The 6,000-nt window shown below is 40.7% G+C and overlaps 1 protein-coding gene across 1 annotated transcript in view; it reads right to left on the reverse strand.

The window, feature by feature from the left end:
* Positions 1-4,053, reverse strand: part of Abcb11 (ATP binding cassette subfamily B member 11) — an 89,834-nt gene extending 85,781 nt beyond the window's left edge. The window contains exon 1 of the mRNA XM_020167978.2: positions 3,607-4,053. The gene's annotated coding sequence lies outside the window, so the exon portion shown is untranslated. The remainder of the gene's footprint in view (positions 1-3,606) is intronic.
* Between the last annotated feature and the right edge of the window lie 1,947 nt (positions 4,054-6,000).

The raw sequence follows: 6,000 nt of genomic DNA on the forward strand, positions 1-6,000 counted from the left end.
CAGGACAAGATTAATTTTCTGGAAAAATATAAATTACCAAAATTCACTTGGAAAGGGATAGAAAACTTTAAAACAAATAGCTATTAAGAATATTGAGGGCTGGTGGAGTACTTGAAGCCCTACAGCACCTGCCTAGCAAGTGTGAGGCCCTGAGTTCAAATCCCAGAACTACCAAAAGATAAAAAAGAATATTGACTCCATATTCAAAAGTCTCCAGCCCCACCAAACAATAGGTCTAGGTCATATTACAGCCAAATTCTACCAAAACTTCAAAAGTAGATAATTCTAATCTAATATAAATTATTTTGTTGAAAAGAAAATTAGGAAAAGCTACTTAATTCGTTTCATAAAGCAAGTTTGATCTTTACATCAGAACAAACAAGGATGTTATAAAAAAGTAGGTTTATAATTACTTTTGAAAACTAATTTTAAAATGCTAAATGAAACACATTTAATATAACTTAGCAGTTTATGAAAAAAATATAATGGAACAATGTTGATTTCAGTAATGTAACGAGGTAAAAATGCAGACAATGCAATCAATGAAAATCATACCTATACCTGATTTTCTTTTTCCTAATACTGGGGTTTTAACTCATGGTCTCATGCTTGCTAGGCAGACACTGTAACACCTGAGCCACACTCCCAGCCCTCCCATCTTGATTCTTTTAAAAACCTATAAAATTAGAAAATGCATTATTTTACAACTCTAATGAATAAATTTTGGGCCAAAATCAATGACTACTAAAACTATTTGACAAAATACTGGTATGGATTAAGTATCCAGTAATATAGTATTGTGAAGATGGAGAAGACAGCATTCACTCATGCAAAACTAATGAAAATATAAATTGAGTGACTTTGGAGAGCAATTGGGAAATATCCAGCAAGGCTAATATGTTAATAGCTGAGGCCCTATTCTAGGATAAGTCTAAAGAAGTGAGTTTGCTTTGCATTAGATGGGGTCCAACAGCTTGCAACTGGCCAGGCATGGTGGTACACACCAGTAATCCCAGCTACTTGGGAGGATGGATACAGAAAGAGCAGGAATTCGAGACCAGCCAGGGCAAAGTTAGTGAGATCCCCCCCTCAAAAAAAAAACAAAAAGCAGTGTAGCTCAAATTATAAAATGCTTACCTAGCAAGTACAAGGTTCTGGGTCCAATCACCAGTACAACAACAAGACAGCAGTCATTCATTTTGGCATTTTGTGGGTTGATTTTGTCTGTGCTTAGACAAAATTATAAACTGGCTTCCTTGTGTTGTTTATTTTATCATGGTCTCAGAGCAACATCTAAGACTGGTAGACTGTGAGATTGTCTACTAGGAGAATAAAGCTTAGCTGTGAGCGTCAGGCTAGCTGCACAACGGCAGGGGCTGTTCTTTGGTTTATTTCTTTCTCAGAATCATTCTGAGCTTTGTGTTTCTATTCCCTTTTGGCATGCCAAGGAGCTGTGCTTCAAAGATGCACACTGACCAGTGCTAAAGACAAGCCTCAGTTGCTCAGTCAGAATTGGAAACTAGCTCCCTGATCTCTGGGCAGCTCAGCCAGGGCAGTGAGATTTTTGAAGGCCATTGTGTTGAAAATGCAAATGACTTGCAGGTCACAAAGACACTTGGAATTTTATAACACTACCTTTGGGAAAGTGCAATGAAAAACCAAAATTATTAGAAAGAATAAATGAACATCTTACTTGCAATCTTTTCCAGAAAAGATAATGTTGCCGAATTGTATGTTAAAGGAGTTGCCTCAAATCACTGCAATGTAGAATAAAACTGATCTGTCATTAGACCTCTTTTCACCTATTGGCTAATTCTTTTTGTATTACATGATATCCTGGAAAACTCATATGGCCAGTGTTTGAGACTATCTCTGCTAGTCTGTGATACCCTGGAAATGTGGTGAAAATCTACAGATTCATTTTATAGGGTCTCAGAACAAGTGCCCCCCTTGCATGGTACTATCTGTGATTTAAGAGCACCATGGTATTTTGTCACTTTGGTTTTCCTTACTAATAGAAGCAGTTGTAATGTCATAAATACTACTCTGTCAGCTAATGTCTGTAATACTTTACTAGCACCTAAACTAACAATTTTATCTGGGTTTCACCCATTGCAGGAAGCTATAATCAGGATTTGTTATTGATTCAATAATAAGTTGCCTAAACTTTTCTTTAGCCAACACAAGAGAATTTGGAGTGGAAAATAAGATTTAATGCTATTTCCTCTTCATCTGCATTTTTACACATTAAATCATTTTAACCTTCTCCAAATCTCCTGGCAACAGGTTTAGAATCTTCAGGATTTTTCAGGAAAATTTATCTTCTAATAAACTTCAGGAAATCTAGCAGTTTAAAGTAGGAAGCTGAGATTTCTAAGTACCACTTGGCCAAATTTGACCATCTAGTAATGGAATCCCCCAACAACAGGGGATGGAGAAAAGCCCTTTCAGTCTAGCATGCACAAGGTCCTGGTTTCAACACCCAGCACTAAAGAAAACAAAATTTTCTCTGAGGAAAGTGCTCTCAGGAACCGGAATCCTTCCACGCCAAAGGATACTGCTACAATAGAGACAGTCAGCCTGCTGCCTATTTTTAACCCAGCTTTATTGGAATATAGTTATCATAACTATTCATTTTGTATTGTCTTTGGTTTTGTGTTACAATGGCAACATTGAGTAGCTGGGACAGAAGCCATATGGCCTCCTCTGTCCCCAATGCTTAAATTATTCACTAACTATCCCATTACAGAAGATACCCCTGTATTGTGAGTGCTCCAATTTCGGTACTGTGAGGTCGCTTTGGAACAGCCTGAAGCTGCAGTAAAAATTCCCAAGGATGTGATTTTTTTTCCAACCAAATACTGTCTGGAGCACCAGCCCTCCAGCCAGCCCTACCCTCATGGAGCTTCTGGTGTGCACAGAAGGAAGATGGTAGGTGTGGTGGCCAAGAGTGAAGGAGAAGCACAGAAACTTCAGAGGAGCTGTCTTGTCTAGAGAGCTAGGGAAGGTATGAATTTGTCCTGCAGATGAGGCAAGTTAGCCAGGGGAAGAGGAAAGGGAAGAATATTCCAGACAGGGAAGCGTATAGGCCCTGAGAAACACGACGGGGCAAGGACTGAAGGCAAATCAGGCTGGAGACAGTGACAGGCAGCTCTGGAGCATGTGGCTGGGCGATTCCTCAGCACCTTGTGATCTTCTCTTGGTTGGAACTTGGGGCCTTATCTCCAGGAGAACAGAAGCTAATAAAGACTTTGGTCAAACTTACACTTTAAAAATTACTCTGATAAAGCCTAGGATTTTGTGGCTATCAGCCCAAACACAATGATACCTTCGTAATCATTTTAACTTTGGGAAGATTATTCAATCTATTCACCCATTTTCACCACATGACACACAAAACAGCCTAGGCAGCAACTAAGAGGTAACTGTATTGCATATAATATTATGAATTTATTAATGTGTCCTTTGAATTTCTACCCAAGCATGTCGACAAGAGTCCAGCCTGTGGTAAAACCAAAAACACAACTCCCCACAAAGTGAGTCTTAGAGGGAATGGACTTGCAGAACAGAGACTTCAAAGGCCATCGGCAAGTACAAGTCACTTACCTGTGAATGTGAACAGGAGGAAGCCAGAAGAAACAACGGACTCCACTGTGAGAAGTCCAAGAGTTCTACAACTGTTTCCAGCTTTAGTTGTTACCATAATAAAGCACTGAACAGAATTCAAGCTGGTTCCAGAACATTATCTATTTGCGTACAGGTCAACGCCCCAAAGTCCAGACTGAACACAGCTCAGCGACATGTGAGGAAAGGTTGAACACACTCAAAGCAGTAACCCCAAACCCAGAGTGCACTTGGGAACCCCTGGAAGGGCATCAACAGGCTTTGGAAAGACGGTCAGGGGCAGAAGGCCAGCATCCAGCCTTGGGATTCTGGCTATGCCCAACTCTTTGAAAAAGTTGTTTAAAAAGCCAACAAAACAAAAATATTTTTTACACTTTCCCCCTCAATGTAGGAGATGACCCTGGGGAAATCTTTGAGTCTCAAGTCCCTGCTGTTCCAGACACAGCCCCAAAGTTTCACAGAGACTGTTCACTGCAATTGCCTTTTTTTTTCAAAATTCTGAGTGCACAGATGACCCTTGCACCCTGGTCTGATCAGTCAATAGCTTCTGGCTCGGCCCACCAGATACAGCTTTTCGTATGTAGCTGGTGTAGAAATTAATGATTTTTTTTTAAGTTTTCAATTAACAGAAGCTGAAGCTAAATAAACACTTAGGGCTCCTCAAATGCCTTGTGCCACCCGCATCTCTCTCCCTTTGTGTCAATCTTTCCATTTTTCTCAAAATGTTTTTTTTTTAATCTGTCTCTCTGCCTGAGCTGAATCTTTCCTCAGTGTGCCTCACAGTGATGCTTCACAGCAGCCAGTGTTGATCAGGCCCTTGTCAGGTGCCTGGGCCAGTTGAAGAGATTCATCTGCATCACCTGACTTGGGCTTCTCAATCACCTAGGAATTAGGCACTAGCATCATCACTACCCCCTCACTGGGAAATTGAAGGATAGAGGTTACATTCATTTCAGGTGTTTCAGTCTGCAGGTATGGCGTGAGCAACCACTCTGTGCTAAAGTCCCTCCACCCTATGTTCTGGGCCAATTTTCAGAAAATAAATTCAACCACAAGATCAAATTTTCTCAATTTTAACTTTCCCTGCTGTGAATTTTTCTTTAAAGTTCAGCATTCACTACCATCTGTGTCCCCTGGATTTTATGTATAAAATGGTAATGACTTAGTCTCAAATTTTGTATGTTATTATATTAAATTTTCAATTAACGAAGGTCAACAAAGAAAAGCCAGCTTTCTAGAGGATCTCTTATGTGAACTGACTTGAGAGGCGCCGGGCTGACTGGTGCAGTGTGGTTACTACACCAGCAGCACTAGCATTACCTGTTAGAAATGTATTCAGTACCCTGTGCCTTAACTCCACACTGACTGAATTCTGATTCAGGGAGTAGCCCCAGAAAGCTGAATCTAGTGTAGAGCCTGGGTGGTCACCGTAGACATGTTTGGACCATGTTTCAAACTTGGCAAAAATGTCCCAGGGAAGACCCTGGGATAAACCATGAAAACAGAATTCATTCAACACTATTTTTAAGAGATAATGAGAATTGTTCTAGGCACTGCAGAAGGGACAAAAAATGTCACTATTGCTTGGTACCTTTCATTATTCAGAAGCAAGTTATTAAGACTCTTCTACTTATAAGACCATGTCAGGTATGCTGGATACCAAGTGGTATACATTCTAGTTAGAGCCCTTAACAAAGTCTAACTCCTAGCTGAGCACAGTAGTTTCACACCTGTAATCCCAGCTACTCAGGAGGTGGAGATCAGGAGGATGGCAATGTAAGGCCAGCCTTGGCAAAAAATTAGCAAGACCTCACCTCAACAAACAAGCTAGGCATCGAAGCTTGTACCTGTCACCCCAGCTACGTAGGAGACATAAGTAGCAGATCACGATCCTGGCTAGCCCAGACAAAACCATGAGACCCTACCTAAAAAAATAACTAGAGCAAAAAAAGGTGGGCGACATGGCTCAAGTGGGATAGAGTGCCTGCCTAATAAGCGTGAGGCCCTCAGTCCAAACCCCAGTACCACCACTACCCACCTCAAAAGAAAGTCTAGCCCATAAAGGGAAGATAATGCTCAACCTATAAAACAAATAAGAATAAAACAAAGCAGGACAACATCAAATGTCAAAATGTTTGATGCAGATCTTAAGTATTAAAAAAGTGACACATCATGTAGACAGGAGTCAGGGGAAGATTCTCAGGGCAGGAAGGATTTGAGTTACGCTTCGAAGTCTAAGAAGGAAGTGGTCATAGATGCAGCCTGAGCAGGACCACAGAACACACGCAAGCAAACATTGGAAAGAACAAGATGGCTACTGAGAGAAGAGTCTGGAAGTTGGCCAGCAGTGGCATGTATGCTTTCCTAAGTAGGTGA

This window comes from Castor canadensis, chromosome 4, assembly GCF_047511655.1.
Source record: "Castor canadensis chromosome 4, mCasCan1.hap1v2, whole genome shotgun sequence".
NCBI lineage: Eukaryota > Metazoa > Chordata > Mammalia > Rodentia > Castoridae > Castor > Castor canadensis.